This window comes from Talpa occidentalis, unplaced genomic scaffold (genome assembly GCF_014898055.3).
Source record: "Talpa occidentalis isolate TD23 unplaced genomic scaffold, MPIMG_talOcc4v2.1, whole genome shotgun sequence".
NCBI classification, from domain to species: Eukaryota; Metazoa; Chordata; class Mammalia; order Eulipotyphla; family Talpidae; genus Talpa; species Talpa occidentalis.
In genome coordinates this window covers 136200962-136221844 of record NW_026555331.1, presented here as the reverse complement: position 1 = coordinate 136221844, position 20883 = coordinate 136200962, and the positions used below count along the sequence as shown (strand labels likewise).

The 20883-nt window shown below is 36.8% G+C and overlaps 1 long non-coding RNA gene across 1 annotated transcript in view; it reads right to left on the bottom strand.

Moving 5' to 3' along the window:
• Positions 1-300: 300 nt before the first annotated feature.
• LOC129145348 (uncharacterized) overlaps positions 301-20883 on the bottom strand; it is a 514917-nt gene continuing 494334 nt past the window's right edge. The window contains exon 3 of the long non-coding RNA XR_008550848.1: positions 301-317. This is a non-coding gene — a long non-coding RNA (uncharacterized LOC129145348). The remainder of the gene's footprint in view (positions 318-20883) is intronic.

Genomic DNA, 20883 nt, shown 5'->3' with positions numbered 1-20883 from the left:
CAACTCACAGAGACAACAGAAGACGCAACAGGAGATGCTCTTGGAACTGCCAGGATGCCCCAGTGCAGCACCAGACAAGCGGCACTTAAAATAGCTGCTGCAGCAGCTGTAAGACCTGACAAACGGGCCAAACTCACACAGCTCAGCGAGGTGCCCGGCTCCGACTCCAGCTCCAGGTCTTTGCCTTCCCCACCAGGCTGTTCTAGCAGCAAACTGGGAACAGTTTCAGTTGCTCATCTAAATTGCAGACTCCAAATTTTCCTCTCTGCAGTTGGCTGCTGGAGGCTTCTCCATGTTCAGAGACCCACGGCAGCCTTCTGGAAGATAAGCACAGTAAGGATCGGAATCCACTGACCCCCCCAAATGCTGAATCTGAAATGCTGAATCCCCAGGACTGAATGAATCCACGCCCCCTTCTGCAGTACCTTCTATTTCTTATCCATTAATGCCATACTTTTTAGCATTTTCCCTGGGCCTATCTATTCTCACCAGCAACCCCGTCCAGGGGGCACCATGTGTAACAACCTTTGGGCTTCAGCCACTGCTTACAAAATGATTACATTTCTTATTAAATTTTTTTCTGAAAATAGGTGGACTTTTGTGGATGTAGAGAGAACTGGTCACAAACTCCTTTGAAAATCGTATCAAAATCTGTACTTTTTCACTGGGGTAAAATAAAGGCACCCACACAAACATGCAGTTTCAAAGGATCCTTAACCCAGAGTGGTAAAACCTGGTGGTGTGGGTTTTCATATATATTATGATTTGAATTATCCAAAAATATCTTGAAGAAACTACTAACAATTTTAAAATTATGAGTTGGGCTGCAGTAAATAACAGTATGAGTACTGTGGAGAGTATAGAGACACCACGGGCACTTAAATTAGTACAACTGTGGTGGATGGCAAATAATCAATATTCGTCAAGTTGAAAAATGATCACATTCTGTAAACCAGCAAGTCTATGGATAGGAATTATCTTTATAGATCCACTTGTAAAATTATGCCATGATATATGTTCAAGAATCTTCTTTAGAACTTTGTTTGTAATAGCAAAAACAGTTGGAAATAATGAGCGTTGAGAGTGAACTGGCCAAATAAGTTTGGGAACAGTGATACCATACCTGCTGCACTAAATAATAGGAGGCTGATATGTATTTCATGACTTGGGAAGATGATCTGTTTACTTATATCAAAAACATAACCATGTATACTGAATGGTCTTGCTAGGAATATGTCAGCAAGGTTGTGTGTGTATACTCTGAAAGAATATGGAAAACACTATTCAATGTAGTTAACTTTTGGTGAACCATATGCCTATATGTGGTACATAAAGCATTAAAAAATTGCATCTGCATTTAATATTTATTGAGCTCACAATTCCCCGGTGTGCAACATATTTTTCAAAGCTTTGCTAACACAAAAGAATGTGGAAGATGATCAACACTGTAGACTTTTAATCTTGTTGTCAATAATAAAAAACATTTGAAATAGAGAAATTGTGAAAGGTAATACACAAACAAGTGCAAGTTGAAGTGGTAAAGACTTCATATTAAATACCAATGTATTATCAGATTTCAAAGAACCTGTTCTATCAAACAGGAAATTCTCACAAGGACAATTGTAATTGTATGTGTGTGTGTGTGTATGTGTGTGTGTGCTTGTGTGTGTGTGTGTGTGTGTACTTAACAGAAAAGAAAGCAAGTGAATCAAACAATTCACAATAACTTAGGAAACACAGAATTAAAATTCTATGAATTTTAATTTCAATGTGCTGAACATACACACACACATTCATACATTACAGCGATATCACAAAGTACTCATTCATAATTTGATTTATTTTGTGTAGCACAATCACTAAAAATACTTGCAACTTTTTTAATAAGTATCAAATGAGAAAACAGCAAGTTCAATTGATAGAGTGTGCGGTATTTCTCTAGTTGCTTCTAGATGTGTAATCTAGTCCTTCCGTTTCTTCACCTTCTCAGATACCAAGAAGCTATCTTTGGCTATGGTGGCAGCTTTATTAAGGTAGCTGTTAGTGATGCTAAAAAAGCGTGCTCATTTTCAACCGAGCCTGACAACACTTGATACATTGGCTGTGTTGACAATTGCACCGGCTGGATCAGTTTGGGTCCGACAGCAGACAAATCTGTCAAGAAATCAACCAGTCTGTTTGTGTACGACATAGTTACAGGTGTGACTGACATTTTTTCAGTGATTCTAGATCATATTTCTTTGGGAGAGAATACTAATATTATAGTAGGGTTTTTAAAATGCTGGTCAAAATATCCTGAATATTTCCATGGAAAAAATGCATAGGTAAATGCTTGGAAAAATCTGCCATGAATAGTTATTTCAGTTAAGATAATTTTGTTTCAGAAAACACTTCTTTTAATATATTGAGAATCTACTTGCAATAAATGTGGTCGTTGTATGTTGTTTAAAATGATTTCAAAATGTGCTTAAGAAATAAAATCTTCTAGTTAGTGTTGAGGTGGTCATTTGGGTAGGGCCGAGGGTCAGAGTTGAGAAGCTCACTGACAGCAGCTGGGGACTAGTACCCGCCTCCAGTCTTCCCTGGTGTAACATGGGGATGATGGACTAGAGGTAAGATTCAAACGTGAGGTTCATGTTTGCATATGAAGAGTAGGGGAGACTTTAATTGGCTATCATGCCACTGTCCCACCTCTGTAAAATTCCTCTCCATGGATTCATTTGCTATAATGATTTGAGTATAAATCTGGCTGGGAGGTGAAGACAGAATAAAAGGCACTTTATCTTCCATGTGAGTGATTTGTTGGACTGCCTACCAGTGCTTGAGTTGACAGCTCTCTATATTTCATCTGTTGCCCAGAAAGTCAGAAAGAGAACTTGTGACAGGGAAGCGACTGGCTTTAAGATTGCCTTAATTATTCCATGAATTGAGCCAGCTCTACCTCTTCCACCCTATGTTCTATAGCCTTTTCTTTAATAGTCTTCATTTCTTCCATTTCCCTTAGAAATTAAAGAACTGTGATATAGCTTATCCATTTAGATGAGCGATCTTAGTTTCTGAGAATTTTTTTTGCTTACTCAAGGAAAAAATCGCTGCTATTCTAACCAGAAATAACGGTAACCAAACTGATTGGAATTTGAGAAAACAAAATCTTCTGCTCTCCAAAATGGTGTGGATCACATATGGTGTTGCTTTCCTAGGATGAAGGGGGAGCTCTTCAGGAAGTACACAGATAAACAAATCTGTGAACTTGAAATTACCCATGGTGAGAGCAAAAGTGTGCATCATTGTGAAACACAAAGATAACTCTTTGTTCCTGCACCTGGAGATGTCTATTAATAGGAGTCACCTAGATGTTGGTTATACATAATTTTAAAATAGGAATACAAATTATGGGGTTAGGTAGGTCTCCTGCAGAAATCAGCAGGTGATAGGAGAGAAAAAAGAGCTTTATTAAATACAAATTCTTAGTGCCTATCCAGTGGAGGGTAAAATTGACAGGATTCAAGGATTAATTAAGCCATTCCCAAAGTGCTTTTTCAGCTGCTAAATACAGGGGAAAAAAATCAGCCTAATCATAGACAAGCACTCTAGGAAATAGAATTATCTCATGCTAACTCACCTCTCTCACTTAACACCCAGCTACATTTTAGCAGCTGCCAAATGTGTATTTTGAATGATGAATTCTGTTCTAAGCAAAGAATTGTTTTTTTCCCAAGTAACTCAAAGTCTATTAGCTTTACCTTGGGAAATTATAGAATTTCTCATTCAATATGTATAGATAACCTAAGCTTTTCAGTGGAATGAGGATATAAAGAGGATTCTGTTTATTTCTCCAAGTTTCATTGAGGTATGAATTCAGATTATTTAAGAAGTACTGATAGATGCTATTTTAAGCCTCTTGAACAGCCTCACAAGAGAATAAGGCCTCACTTTAAGGTAAAGTTTGGACAAAATGCCTTGGAATTCAGAAAAGTATTAAGAGGCAGATATAGCATTGATTCCATGAGAAAGCACAAAGATAATAATAATATCAGTAACAATAAAATTGACATTCATTGCATGCTATATGTTTGGGATTTTATACACATTATATCTTTGCTACTGATAAAACTCCTAAATGTTTTATGATATTAAAATTATTATCAAAACTTTTATTATTTTACCTATTTTGAAAATGAGGAAATTGAGATTTTATACAAATTAAGACAATTGTCTAAGGTTACTGTTTTTGAATGGCAGTGTCCAGCTTCTTTTTTTTTAAGAATTATTTATTTATTTATTTGTTTGTTTGTTTGTTTGTTTATTTATTCAAGAACCGGGGTACAGGCCAGATGCGCAGGAGGATGAGAGGATTCACCAGAGACAGAGCAGGGAACAAAACAGGTAGACAGACCAAAGACACTGCTGAGGGGAGCCGCAGGCGAGACAGGAGAGGTCTGCTGTGCCATGTGGGTATTTCCCTGGCCGGCTGGGAATCGAACCAGCACTGCAGAGGCTGCAGACAGCTTCACAGCACTGCGCTCAACTGCTTGTGCCGCCAGGGGAGGCCCTTGTGTCCAGCCTCTTAATCGCTATGTTACCCTAAGTTATCTACCACTCCAAGAAGCTTTTCAGCAAGGCAGGACATAGCAAGAGCCTGACTGCAAAGCCTACTGGGGTCTGCTATGGAGAAACATGGAGAAACTACGCTGCTGAGATCCAGCAGTCGTAGAAGTTCCCTGGTGGGAGACTACTATTATGAAGGCTGCAAAAATTAATACTCAGAGATGATGTGGTTTGAAAGTTCCAGACACTTGCTATTGGAAATGTGGTCTCCGTACTAGCATTTCCCATGCATGTTAAATCTCACTGGGTCTTATCAACCTGCAGAAGATCCCAAGATAATTCACACATTAAAGTTTGAGAAGCACTGCCAACATGCCACCCATGAAGTACTGCAGGGTACTCTTGGGAATAGAATGTTAAGAGCTTCAGTTTCAATTGAACAAGGAGACAAGGGGGTGGGAGTTGCCTATGTGGGGATTGATTCATTAGTGAAAGATAATTACATTGATTAAGATAGGGCACTTTATTTAGGGACAAGACAGGCAGTGCTACTCTCTATGACAGGAATTTATATGATTGCTGGTATGGAATTAGCTGCCAATCCACGGGGTTCAGTTCTGTCTCTAGAAAAGCTTCTCAGTGGCGATTGATACCATGATGTCATTTTAAGACAACTTAGAGATAAGATGAAGATGCATCTATCTCTACATGTCACCCTGGAGCAGCCACCCTAAAATGTAGTCAATGAAAAATAATCTGTTAGCTTGGAAATTGTAGGTTGGAATGGATAATGATAAGATCACGAATACGAAACTGAAAATTATGGTCCCTGTGAGGTCTATAAAAATGAAACTTAAAAAGAAAGAATTTGTCATTGTCTCTTAAGCAACATACAAAGGAGAAGATGTCATCATCAGTCACCAGAAATATTCACTCCACTGGACAGGTAGGTATTGTCTCTGTAGACGAGCTCAGTTGTCCATGTGATAGTGGCTCACCAAAGCGCCATTACTTGAGTGAGGAATGAGTGCTGAAGGCCGCACAAGTAGGTATCTTGTTTTCCCAAATTCATTAAGCAGATTTTTCTTATTTTAATTCACCTTTTCAGGTCAGTTTCCCAACTGCTAAGAAGATGTAAATTTGCCAGATGGTGCATAAATCCAGTCCTTGCTATAAATTTTATAAATAGCTTTCTGATGCAAATCTCTTTGGACAAATTTGGGTGGTGCTAACCTCTAGCAAACTGACCTAAGATTCAGAAATTGCTATCATGAGACACTAGGCCCTCAATGAGATGTAGCTACTATCAAGAATAACATTCTAAAGAGGCTGACCTAAAGTAATCTATCAACATTAATTTTTTAACTAATTAAGCTATTTTTGGGCAATAGTAGTATAGAACTTTGAATTGCTAACTACTGTACCTATCTGTGCAGCGTACAAAGAAAAATGCTGCCTCCCAGCTTCCACCTGCTCTTGGCAATGGGGAGAGAGCTGGGTGTTCCAGATGCTGTGGGCCTTGCCCTAATACATTTGTGTCACAGTAAGGAAGTCCTTGTGTTCTATGATTTAAAATGGAGTCACACAGTTCCAGAGTCTCCAGATAAAATGGTCCAGCCACTGTCTCCACACCAGCATTAGGATGTAAAAGGCTGTGACTGTGCTTTCTTTCTCATCGCTGGTGTCATGGAGCATTGAGGTGGACTAAATGTTCTCTTTACTCCAGGTATGGTTTGACTTGTGACCAGGAGTTTCTTGGGACCCGGGATTCTAGGCAAACCAGAACTATTTGGTCATTCTACTTCACTGCCATCTTTGGACTATTCTCTATTTTTTATATGGAATATTAGCTTTCTCATGTCATTTAGACATTACTCATCACCTCTGCTTAGTCTAGTCTAACTCTTCCAGTTCATATCAAACTATCTCCAGGGGTGGGGAAGGAAGTCTCATTTTTTAAATAGGTTTTATAGATTTATAGAGCAGGTTTCTTTTGGATTTCAATCTCTATGTAAGTGATTGATTCTCTCAATAACCTGAACTCTTAGATAGTTGACCTTTATTAATTTTATTCTGGACACTTCCGAAACCACCCCTCTCCCCATCTGTGGACACATTCTAAAATGTGTTATTATCAATCTCTGCCATTACCACATTTTCTTACCACTAACATCTCCCTTTTCCAAATCACTTCATTTACTAACTTTACTGAACCAGTTATTCAGCCAACTATAATCAACAGCTCATTAATTCTAGTGTTTTTTTACAGTCCTCATCAAACTTTACCTTTTCCATTGAGATTTACTCTATCCAGCAGAGAATAAGTTTCTTAATTGTGAAAATTAAATGATTTTTAAAAATTTAACAGAATCTATTAATGTATTTTGAGATAATTCTCTACAAAATTGGAACTTTCTGCTTGGCATGCTCCATTTATTTCATTTTTGTGCATTGCTGATAAGCTTACCCATTTAATTGATTATTTTTAATTGATTGTATTTATCCACTAGAATGTAACCTCATGAAAGTAGATACGTTTGTGTGCTTTACTCACTGTTATAGATGCAGCATCTAGAATTGGGTTCTTAATACAAAACAGACCTTGATAATGTGTGATCTTTCCATTCATTCATTTAAGAAAACCCACATCAAAAGAACTCTAATAGAACTAAGATATAGAATCTGTTTTCAGTGATTCCACATATTTGGCTGACAACTAGCTAGACACGTAATTGGAATGCAAAATGTAATAATAACTTGGTTTGTACACAGTGTTACTGCACCCTGAAAAAATGAATGCAATCCAGCCTGGGACTGGAGCAGCTTTGAGGAACATACCATGCTCACTCCAGAGGGAGCAGTTAGAGCTATTCAAGTGAAGGGAGAGATGATTGAGGGTGTAGTCTTGGAAGAGATAATGGGAAGTTCAAAGTACAAAGACAGAAGCTTCAGGGAGCACGGTGGGGTGTTTATGGGGCATAAAATGTGAATTAGGGAGTGACAATGATGACTGAGATGTGCTGTGCACATTTAAGAAACTTGGATTTTTTTCCCCCTTCCATGGTTTTGCAGGGAATTATTAAAAAAATTCAAGTATGGAAGTGAAATACATAGATCTATGCTTTTGAAAGGATGACATAGATCATGTCATATTCCAGGGAACACATGATAACGTGTTTGAATTTGGGCATGTTTGAGAGCAACAGAGAGGACAGAACATCATGAAAAATTATTTAGGAGGCATTAATGAGAGAACGTCCAAATGCATGAATTTAGGTGATAAGCAAAAAAGAATAGACTTAATTATGAAATTAAGCTAAAAAGAATCAGTACTGTAATCAGGTCAAATTGAACCAGGAACTTTCTTTCCTCTATAGAAAAGATGCCTTTTAAAATGATAATAAAGCACAAAACACCTGAGAAGAAACCTAACCAAAATTTTTAAGGATATATGTAAACATAATTTATATTATTTTTGAGGCAAGTGAGGAAAGTTTAGTAACTATGGAGTGATAACTAGTGCTTGTAGAGAAGTAGCAATATTATTTCATTCAACATGAAATATAAATTGAATATAAGTAAATATGAATTGAATATTGAATAAATTGAAATATAAATTGAATTAGCATAATTATTCTCTATCTCCCTCATCCATCCTCATCATTCTTATCCTTGATTTCAATCTTAAAAAAAACTTTCCTAAAATTGATGCACATAAATAAATGTGTAAGAATAAGAAGAAACAAAGTTTTTTGTAACGGTGATAACTGCTCCTGTTAAATTTATACTAAGCTGCACTAATTAAAACTATGCAATAATGACTTAGGGGTTGACAAATCAATGGAAAAGAATAGAGTATAAAAATAGAACCATTTGTATGGGATATTTAGTACATGATAAATACAGGTTTTCAAAAATCAGTGACAGAAAAATAGATTCCACAATAAATTGGATTAGGATAACTATTTTTTAAGGAAAAAGCTGAATTCTTACCTTTCTTAAAATAAACTCTAAATGGTACAAAAACTCTAGATGATTCACTGTTAACAAAACTTTTGTAAAGCAAACTAAATTATGGAAATCATTTTTAATATATATAGAAAAGACGATTTCCTTAATCTATAAATAAATGTTAATTTAGCAAACAATGAACAACTGCACAAAACTGGCAAAAAATCTAAAAGTGAGTTCACATACACTCACACAGACCCACACATACATATACACCATATAAATAAATAACAAATAATATACATAAAATTTCACCTTACTAATTAAAATATAGCAATTAAAGTCTAATTTAGCTGATTTTTCACCAGTCTGGAAAATATTTTAAACATTTCTAAAAATCCCATGTTATTTAAAATATGGAAAAAATCAGTACTACCATCCATTCCCTTTGCCAGAAGTGTCCAGAAGTTTCATTCCAATGTTTATAGGAAAATTTTACAAATTTTGAAATTGTAAAACACACATATCATTTCCAACATAGTCTATGATAAGATTTACTTAAACAAGTACTCACTAAATCTATAAAGATTTTCATTTTGACAATGGAGTGACAGACACAAATGTCCATTAAATCAGGATTATCATTGCAATAGGAATCATATTAAATTGGATACATAAATTTGGTTGCATATGTACAATGCAATATTACGAAACCACTAATGAAGAATGGATTACATTGGTGAGTGTTGCCTTTGGAAGATTATTCATAATTATATTTTTAAGTGAAATAAGCAAGTTGGAGATCACTATATGTAGTTTGATTGCCTTAAAAAAATACACATATTTTTATTTGCTAAGAAGTGCTGTAAAAATACACCCCAAGCTGCTAACAATAGCCTCCACTGAAGAGGAATGAAGGAAACAGTGAGTAGAGGAAGGAGATTTCATTTTTCATTTTGAGCACTTTAATATTTTCCAAAATTTTTAATAAATGTCCATATATTACTTTTAATAAAGACTACATAGTGTATAATGGTGAATTAAATGCTGTAATGTTCTACAGTCCTAACTGGATTTTCTAGCAATATAAAATGTGGAATAAAATTAAACATTTTCTCTTCAGTAAAGAATATGTTTCAGTAGGCAGATGAGCAGACATGTAAGAGAGGCACAGATAAACAGGTTCCAGTAAAATGCATATTAACATAGCCCATCCATCTGATTACACAAACAATTCCTCCATAAGTCTGACCTGCACATTCAAATAATTAATTTTGTCAGGAATTTATTTATTCTGGAGATAAGGCAACTGATTAACATAGCCCAATGCTGAATATTTACAACAAAATCATCTCTCTTATTCTGGTTTCTTGCTTGCCAGGCAAACGTCTTATTATTATAAGTTGGCTTCCAAATGCTTTTACTTGTGTTGTAAATTAATAAATTGATATTCTCATTTATACTTCAGGCTCTGCAAACTTGATTAATGTGAGTCTCATCCTCAGCAATTGACCCAGACTTGGAAGGCTGACAAAATCAAATTTCTGAGCATGTGGAGCCAATCCTAGGTGTTTGACTCCTGTGTCAACTTTAAATTCTACCTTCTGAAGTCCTTCATTCAAATGAAGTAGAACTTTGTAAAAACAGTCCTTTGAACCTAAATTTTTATTTCTATCAAATTATCACAATTACTCAAAGCTTTAGCCAAACATTATCTCCCACATTAAGAACTCTTGATAAAAATTGACTTGCCTCTGAAATTTTTTTGCAGAAATTATTTCCCTGTGCTCCTGGGGCATTGATCACACGGTGCTTGCTATATGGTTGGTCTGACCATGACATACACCACAAATGGTATATTCAGGCTTTTGATAAGATTTAATTTGGGGTAGATTTCCATCAATGGATCAAAGGTGTTCTCTTTTTCTTTTTTTCTGGTATACTGTTATTTATATTATATTGTTAAAATAAGGAAGCTGATGGCTAAGACTTGATAAATTTGAGATTTATCATTTCAATCTTGAATTGTGTTGATAAATGAAAATTACAGGGTCCAACCAAGGTTTGTCGTAATAACACAGTTTTCTCAGAAAGCGGTATTTACTGCACTCATTTCCATATGTTGGATTTTTCAAATCTTACTCCAAAAGTAGTACTGACAGTTCTAGATTCATCCTCAAACTACAGACTAATACTCTGGCTCTACAGACATGGACAAATTTGGGATCTCTTGTGCTGTCTTTTTGCATATGTACAACATTGCACTACTTAACTTCTCAGACTCTCAATTTTGTTCAGTGTAAACTAGTGATAACATCTAATTCACAAGGCCAGTGAGGATGACGAAGGTGGTGGTATCATGATGATGAGGTTGATGCCATTTATTTTAAAACTTATATACCAGCTTCTACTTCAGCGCCTGGGCTAACCTGTTTAACTCCCAAAATACCTGAATGAATATTGTCTTCCTTAGTGTGGGTATAAAAAGATGACTGCCTAAGATTTTATTTTATTTAAAGATTTATTTATTTATTTATTTATTTATACAAGAACTGGGGTACAGACCAGATGTGCAGGAGGGTGAGAGGATTCACCAGAGACAGAGCAGAGAACAGAACAGGCAGACTGACGAAGTACACTGCTGAGGGGAGCAGCGGGCGTGGCAGGAGAGGTCTGCACGCCATGTGGGACCCTCGTGGGAGGGCCAGGATTGAACTGGTGCTGCAGAGGCTGCGGACAGCTTCACAGTGCAGCACACAACTGCCTGCGCCACCAGGGGAGGCCCAGCCTAAGATTTTATAGCAAGTAAGTGATAGAATTAGAATACAGCCAGTCAGATGCCAAAGTTATGGACTCTGATACATTACAGCAAAATATCAATGATAAAATTTCCATGCACAAGTTGTCTAATTTCTAGATAATTGTGCATATTGAGAAATAAGTATTGAGTTCTAAATAAAAGTCACTTATAAAAATATAATAAATCTGATTCATTAATGGATTGTATAACTGATTTTATATCTTCTCCTTAAAGTTATTTCTGAAGGGTTATTACACTGATTTCTTTCTTAATTTACCATGGGGATTTAATATTCCATTATTTATTCAGTTCAGATACCACAATAATATAATATTGCAAAAATAAATTGAAGTATGCTGAGTAGAAAGCAATTAACATTATCTCAACTGTTTTCCTCAGGATGAAGGGATGCACTTCATGATTTAAAAACCTAGTTTTAAAATTTGTATATCTTCTGAAATTTAGTTGTATTATTTACAAATTTTCTCTGTTTATTTCTTAAAGAATCTTTAAGCTAGTTATCTTCTGACCATGTTAAGCGAAATAGTTAGGTGATATTTTTCAGAAATAAGACAAATACCTCCTTAAGATATCTCTGAAGTACAGTAAATTTTAATTGTTAGCAATTTCTTATAGTTAGGTAATGTTTATGAATCATTAACATCATCATCATTATCATCATATACCTTGTGATGATTTCTGATTTTTTTTAAAAAGATATATTTATTTATGCATACAAGAGCTGGGGTACAGGCCAAAGGTGCGGGGGTTGGGGGGTGGTGACAGGATTCACCAGAGACAGAGTGGGGAACAAAACAGGCAGACTGACTGAAATACACTGCTGAGGGGAGCAGTGGGCGAGTCAGGAGAGGTCTGCTGTGCCATGTGGGTTGCTCCCTGGCTGGCCAGGGGAATCGAACTCATGCTGCAGTGGCTGCAGACAGCTTCATAGGTTGCATCTTAACCCTTGAGCCACAAGGGAGGCCTGGTTTCTGATTTTTTGAAAATGTGTGGACTCCAACTCAAGGAACTATGGACAAAATGTCTTGTCAAATGATGCTAAGTAGTGATTACTCTGAATTTTCTTGCGTTTAGGAGATTATATAGGGAGGGAAGCAAAGGGACCAAATGTGATAGAAGGAGTATGAGAAGGAAAAGGTAGAATAAATTTCTAATGTATGCCAGAAATGTTCATTCCAAACCATTGGCGTTCTCGACTTCATTGCACATTGTACCTGTTAAGAACTTTTTAAGAAAGATTAAATCTATTGATCATTTCATTTTGCAGTTTTGCCATGCAATTATATATTTGTATAATTGAGAAAAAAAATGAATATTCTGGGGTGCCTCCCCGGTGGTGCAGCGGTTGAGTGCCGGGTTGTGAAGCTGCCCACAGCCTCTGCAGTGCTGGTTCGATCCCCGGCTGCTCCCCGGCCACCGGAGGAGGGTCTCACATGGCGCGCAGACCTCTCCTGCTGCCCGCTGCTCCCCTCAGCAGTGTACTTCGGTCCTTCTGCCTGCTCTGCTCCCCGCTCTGGCTCTGGTGAATTCTCTCACCCTCCCGCGCTTCTGACTGTACCCAGTGCTTGTATAAATAAATAAATAAATAAATCTTAAAAAAAAGAATATTCTGTAATTGTTAGGGGGAAATGATGTCCTGATGTATTTAAAGTATTTAAAATATGATGCTCCTCCTCTTCTAACTCTGCCCGCTGGCAGTCCTCATGAAAAGGGGAAGGTTTATCCTTTCTCTGTGCCATCAGCTGAGTCACCATGGACATGGTGGCGAAAAGTGAAAGGGGGGAATTGTTAGGGGGAAATGATGTCCTGAGCTAATTCCATACAGGCTTTGTGGACTCCACCCCCACTCCAGACCAAAGCCATCAAGACATTGGGAAAGACAAATCCCGTCACAACCAAAGGGAGGGTGGCTGGGAGGGAGGGTGGCTGGGACCTGAGGGTGGAGTTAAGCAGCCAGGTTGGGTATAAAAAACCAAACACGTGGGCCTTGGGGGGCTCGCCTCTTGGCTTCACGGCTCCTGGCTGGCAGCCAGCTCTCAGAGCGCCATTTGGGATTCCTGATCGGCAGATCGGGTAGGACTTATTTAAAACTTTGTCTCCCACTTTTCTCCCTGAGCTGTACATTTCCTCATTTCCCCTTCCCTTGTAAATAAACCTTTTATTAACCTTTCACGTGTGCCTGCAGTAGAGCATTAATAAGTCCTTTTAAGCACGCGGGTGAGGACCCACAGTCAGGCACCCCGTTTTGTATCGGGGTTGCTCTACAACATATTCACAATTCCACTCAAGGAATAAGACACTGGAATTATAGTTGAATGCCAATATTTGTCTCTCTATAGTCACATCAGAGAAAACTCTCTCTCTCTCTCATATATATATGAGAGAGAGAGAGGAGAGAGAGAGAGAGAGAGAGAATAAAGACCAGATAATAAAGTACTCCCCAAATCCTACTCATGCAGACAACAAAAATTTATTTCACCATGCTGTACATTATACCCCATAACTATTTTTTTTTTGAAGATTTATTCATTTATTTATACAAGAGCTGCAGTACAGGCCAGATTCACGGGAGGGTCAGAGGATTCACTAGAGACAGAGCAGGGAGCAGAACAGGCAGACTGACAAAATACACTGCTGAGGGGAGCAGCGGGTGAGACAGGAGAGGTCTGCCTTGCCATGTGGGACCCTTGCCCGCCAGCCGGGATTGAACCGGTGCTGCAGAGGCTGCGGACAGATTCACAGCGCGGCGCTCAACCACCTGCGCCACCGGGGGAGGCCCCATAACTTTTTTTTTAGTAACTGGAAGTTCATACTTTTGACTTCCTTAACCCATTTCACTCACTGCTCTTCCCACTTTGTTTTTCTTTTTGAATATATTTAAGTATATTTTATTTCCAAATGTTATCAGATTTGTTCATTTTTGCTGGTGTAAATTATTTCATTCTCTTAATACATCAGAATTTTATTTATCCAGTTTTTTTGCTGCTAGATATATTTTTTTAAAGATTTATTTATTTATGCATACAGGAATTGATGTACAGGCCAGAAGTGGTATGGTGTTTATAGGGGATGTGAGAGGATTCACCAGAGTCAGAGTGGGGAACAGAACAGGCAGATCTACTGAAATCACTGCTGAGGGGAACATAAGGGGAGACAGGAGAGGTCTGCTGTGCCATGTGTGTAGCTCCCTGGCCAGCCTGGGATCCAACTCATGCTGCAGAGGCTGCAGATAGTTTCACAGTACTTTGCTTAACCCCTAGTGCCACCAGGGAGGGCCAGATATTTTTGGTTATTATAAAAAAAAACAACAACAACATAATGTTCTTGTACAACTAGCTGTATAAATTTACATAAGATTTTCTCCTTGAGTATATAATTCACTGTAGTATTTCCGGGTCCTAAACCATACTCTACTCACTACTACTAAATAAAAGCAAATTAGACTTTAATCTACTTGGAACTGGCTTTTACATATTTTGTAAGTTGAAATCATATATGAAAGTTTATACATGCACACCCAACTGTCTTGAGATCTTTCTACATCCATTGAACTCTTTCTTTCTGCTCCTGTTAATGCCATACCACCTTAATGACAATTAAATAATAGGCTTTGATATCTTGATAGATAAACGGTCTAAGTATTCTTGTATTGTTCCACTTCTTCAAAATTACCTTGGTGCTTATTGAGTCTTTGCTCTATCCATTAAAAATTAGAATCAGCTTATTAAATGTCTCAAAGCAAATCATCAGGGTTTCAATTGCAATTCAATTATATTTATAAATTAATTTGGATAAATTAGTTCTTTTTAATTTGGAGTTTATCAATAGAAACAGATAAGGCTCCATTTATTTAAAGAATTTTTTTTTTTACATAAATTAACCCATCTATTATAAGCAGGCAATGTTCCAGATTGTAGAATTTCTATTGGTCTTTTGATGCCGGTCCTCTGATGGCTAACTTTACTGTGATGGCGGAAGTGGTGTTGTAGGTCCAGGCACCACCAGCTACTGTTTTCACGCAGGAACAACAATGCCAGGTCCCCATTATTCGCCCCTGAATCTTGGTTTTGCCACGGAAGGAGCAAGTGTACTTGGCATATTGGCTGATTTCAATTTTCTTCATCATTTTCCTGATGGTCCCGTATTTACCAACGATCCCCATCTTCTTGATGCATTTGGACATTTCACTGCAGACTAGGTGAGTACCCAGAGAGTATTTAAAGCCTTGTGATATTTCTTGATTTTATTTAAATTTTTCTCTAATAAGTTTAATTATTTCGTTATAATAATTCTTAATATTTTATACATGTTTTTGTTGTTACAAACATTCTAGTTTTGGTTACGCTTTGTAATGCTCTGTTACTGATAGACGAATGATCTTGAGTTTTTGTGTTTTAATTATATATCCAGATAGATTGTCGGCATGCTTCTCAATACTACTAATTCATTTATGGATTCTCAGGATTTCTACATAGATGATCATATCACTTTTCAATATGGGCATTTACTTTTTATCTTTCCAGTTCTTAATACAATTCTTTCTTTATTCTTTTCACACTACACTGTCAAGGACTATCCGACAAATATAAAATAGAAGTCATGATTGTAGTCAATCTTATATTTCTGTAGAATTTAGTTGTAATGTTTAACTCTTAAGTGTAGGTGATATAATAATGAATTTTGATACCTGCTTATCAGTTTAAGGAAGTTCCTTTAATTTCATTTAAAAAAAATCTTGATATATTTATTTTTAATTGAGATAATATTTGGATGCCATCATCAGTTATTACCATCATAGGGCACCCATCACCAACTCACCCATAGTCCACCACCATAATTAGTGCATTTTATTTTGTTTAAGGTTTGGTTTTACTTTTGTTGTTGTTGTTGGTGGATGTGGTTTAGCACACTGTGCTGATATGATTAATTTAAACCCTTAACATAAATTAAGAACAGGTGGTTAAGAATTCTTAGGGTATGAAATACCATATAATCCTTATGCTTTCACCACATTCTTTGGCCTGTATTTTCCTCTCCTTTTCCATGCCCAGCCATATTGAAGAGTTATTTATGATTATGAAATAAACAATAAAAAATTCTCAGGGTAAATTTTTTCCTCCCATATTTCATAAAAAAATTCTCTTTGCTGAGTTTGCAGATATAAAGCTATCTTTTTTTTTAGAATTAGTAATTCCTTTTTTAAAATCAGGCATAATTAATATACTGTACATTTTACACCTTGCTAAGAAATCACAGAAGCCTAGAAGCTTAAAACGAAAAGGGAGTCCTTCATTCCAGAAGCCTTATTGTTCCTCATTTCTCCTCAGCTTTATTAATGTATAATTGACAAAAATTGCATATATTTGAGGTATATAGTGTGATTTTTTATATATGTATACACTGTGAAATGATTAATACCAACAAATCAACACATCCATCACATCACCTAGGTAACTGTGTGTGTCTTGAGAACAAAAGTTCAAATCTTAGCAAATTCCAAGTGAACAGCAGAGTATATTAATCATAGTATTCTGTACTTAGATCTCCAGAAGTTATTTATCTTGAATAACTAAAATTTTGACAACATGTCCCCATACCCCCAATCTAATGAGTAGACTTTTAAAGCAGTTAATTTCTAGTCTATCCCTTTATTGATTGTTACCATTTGAGCATCCAGGTTGATATGAGCAACTCATTCCACTTCCCAACTGAGTAGCCCAATAACTTTTCTCCCATCCCACAATGTGTGTTAAGCCCAAAGCTCCTTTGTGCTGAGAATGGAAGTCATCAGTTGAAATATCATTGCTGTCATACCCTGGTTACCTGCAGCTTCCTATTCATTTTTCATTTATTTTGATACATGTATTACTTTCTGATAAACCTTTAAAAGGTGAATGGTATTTTGCATCTATAAATTTTCTATGCTTCTTAATGGGATTTCAAATTAGATTAATGTAGTTAATTATTTTTGTAAAACAGTCTTGACCTAACCTGGATGAGATTAATCATAGTAATAGATAATTTGATTCAAGGATTGATGAGGGAGATGTAGAAGGTGGGGAGAATAAAGATATGTGAGGTTCCTGGGCTTTCCCCTTCTTGGCATTCTTTCATTAATTCAACAAATATTAATTGGAGCTTGGCCATCAAGCAGGATTTTTTTTTATAATGTTTCTCAGCTGGAGCTAAATCTGAACTGATATCTGAAAAAAAAAAAGAGTTAATTAGAAAAGTAAATGAGGGAGAACTGAAACAAGAAAGAATTTTAGATAAAGAGAAAATATTTTAGAATTCTGAATATTCTGAGTTAATTGTCCTTTAATTACTCTATTTACCTTCTAAAGCATATCTTTGGTATTTAGAATTTATTGTTGTCTTTTATTTCAAAAAATTCAATAATCGTTATTCGCTTAACTTAGAATGCTAAGTATTTTATATGGTGCAGAAATACTTGACTCTTTCATTTGAGATTTACTAACACTGATTTTTAAAGTGTCCTAATTTTTCCATACAATTGCAATTAAGAGGAAATTTTTGTTCGTTTACTTTTAAAAGTGTTGAAATTTCGAAAATAGGTCTTACATCAAGCACTTCCTTTTCAATTATCTGACTGGATTTATATTTTGGTAATCTTTATTTGTATATTTTCTAATGTATTTAGATGCATATGTTTCCCCAATCCAAACCTATAATTAGTCATCTTCACACCAGTTGTACAGATGCATGCAGTCTTCCATTATGCTAATTTTATCGGGAACTATATTTGCTCTTCATTTGACAATAAAATATCCACCCCAAAACAGGGATTAGTTGCAACTCTCAAATGCAATGAACAATGCAAGTGTCAGTGAACGCTGCAAGGTTTTGTCCTCTCCTCTTCATGAAGAGTGCAACTTATGACTGGGCAGCATCTATGTACTGATAATAAGAAGACCTTAAAATAATTATTCAAAGAATGCCCCAAGTCTGTTTGGCTTAATAAATATATCGGCAATGTGCAGGAGCTTGGGAAGCAATTTAAAGGTGACAGGAAATGTATTTTCATATTAAAATATTAAAGCCTAAATATTCACATAAAGCAAACCACAGGGATTACTTTAACAGAGAATGAGCAAAACTTTAAAGTTATAGTAACTATAAGGAAGAAAGAAATCAAAATCAACAAACAACTATGAACAAGAGACACACTTTGGGGGGGGCGGGGAAAGGAGGGATTGGGGTCAAAATCAGGGGGTTGCAATTGTATGGGGAATATAAAACTAAAATTAAAAAAAAGAACGGCTAACTAAAAATTTATCAGGAGACCTAATTGGATATTACTGGGGAATCAATTTATTAAATATCCCTGCCTTTTAGCCTTATACAATCACATATTCCATTCTCTCTTTTTTGGTCTCTTCCTTTTCATTTTGATTTTCTACCTCCTCCAGCAAATGATTTAGACCACTTAAAAAGAGAACTGAATGATTATTTGATCCAGATCCAATGCCAGTATTGCCATTTTTGATGAGTTAAATAGATATGCCAACGTGATTCTAGAGTTACCTTGGGCTTAAAAACTAGAACTTGATTTTTTCTTCTAATATTTGCTTATAGTTTTCATTATATAACTAGATTAATTCCATTTATTAGGATTGATTAAGCAAAATGTAAACCATCTTATTAACATGAATTTAGAAATAAGTTAAACGATTTATTCAGGAAAAAATGCAAACCCAAGGTCAATATGTAAATGATCTTGTGTTTGTTTCTGACAAGGCAACACATTCTCAAGTTACTTTTCCAGTTGTAGAAAGCTCCTCTTGGTCCCTAAGTGCCATGGCAGCTTACAGTCATAGGGCACCAACAGAATGAAATTAAACTTGCCTTCAAAGGAATAATAGACTTGTGACCTTGGCCTCATTAATTGTGTGGTGTGCTCTGAGTTAACAATTGTAGTCTAAACAATTCAGAATTGGATTCATATACTACAAATACTCTCAGTATTTTTTTTTAAAGATTTATTTATTTATTTATTTACACAAGAACGGGGTAAAGGCCAGATTCGTGGGAGGGTGAGAGGATTCACCAGAGACAGAGAGGGGAACAGAACAGGCAGACTGATGAAATACACTGCTGAGGGGAGCAGCAGGCATGACAGGAGAGGTTTGCTGCACGATGTGGGACCCTCGCAGGCTGGCTGGGATCGAAAGGGCTCTGCAGAGGCTGCGGATAGCTTCACAGCGCTGTGCTAAACCACCTGCGCCACTAGGGGAGGCCTGACTCTCAATATTTTTTTGCACATTAAGGAGAGTCAATAATCTTGGTCTCTCACTGTTGTCTATGATGTTTAGGGAGGTTTTCCTTGCCATTCTTTGCATAAAATTATGTCTTAGACTTTTGGTCTCAGTATCAACTGCCTTCCATGTCTTCCTCTCTCTTTAGGAACTTAACTTTGGTTTATTCATTTCTACTTCCTGGTCACAGAGATTGTTCAGGCTATTGACTGTTGAAATTCAAACTCTAATTAAAATGTCTAATTGAAATACCAAGGGAAGACAGCTCTCTATGCTAGTGAAAATCTAACACAAGCTATGATTGTAGTTCATAGACAACTGCATAACAACCACATCTTGGGGCTAACAATATTCAAAACTCCATTGACAGCTATGGAGACATAGCTTAAAGCTCTGTATCTAAATCACATGTCTTATATCTTTTCTACAATTGAGAAAGGCATGCAGAGACTAGCTGTTTAAAAAAAAAATCTATTAAGAAATGTCTGTGTCCTATGTAAGCCATTTAACCTATCAAGATCTCATGTTTTACAACCTGTAAATTTAAAGACTGGAGTACATGACCTTAAAGTTTCCTTCAACTAATATATTTTTTTAAGATTTATTTATTTATGCATATAAGAACTGGGGTAAAGGTCAGAGGTGCTGGAGGCGAGAGGATTAACCAGAGAGAGTGGGGAGCAGAACAGGCTGATCTACTGAACTACACTTCTGAGGGGAGCAGCAGGCAAGACAGGAGATGTCTGCTGTGCCATGTGGGTCAGCTACCTGGCTGGCCTGGAATTGAACCTGTGCTGCAGTGGCTGGTGATAGCTTGATAGAGCTGTATCTTTAAACCCTGCACCAGGGGCCTCCCCGGTGGCGCAGTGGTTGAGCGCTGGGCTGCGAAGCTGCCCGCGGCCTCTACGGTGCCGTTTCGATCCCCGGCTGCTCCCCGGCCACCAGAGGAGGGTCCCACATGGCGCGCAGACCTCTCCTGCCGCCCGCTGCTCCCCTCAGCAGTGTACTTCGGTCCTTCTGCCTGCTCTGCTCCCCGCTCTGGCCTGGTGAATTCTCTCACCCTCCCGGACTTCTGACTGTACCCAGTGCATGTATAAACAAACAAACAAACAAACAAATAAATAAACAAAACATGCCTCTATAAAATAAAAAAAAAAAACAAAAAAAAAACCCTGCACCACCAGGAAGTCCTTCAACTGATATTTTTGACCTCAAAATCAATGTTCTTTGGAAAGATAAGTTTATTCAAATTCTATCAGAGTTTAGACTGGGGAGGAAGACTTTAAG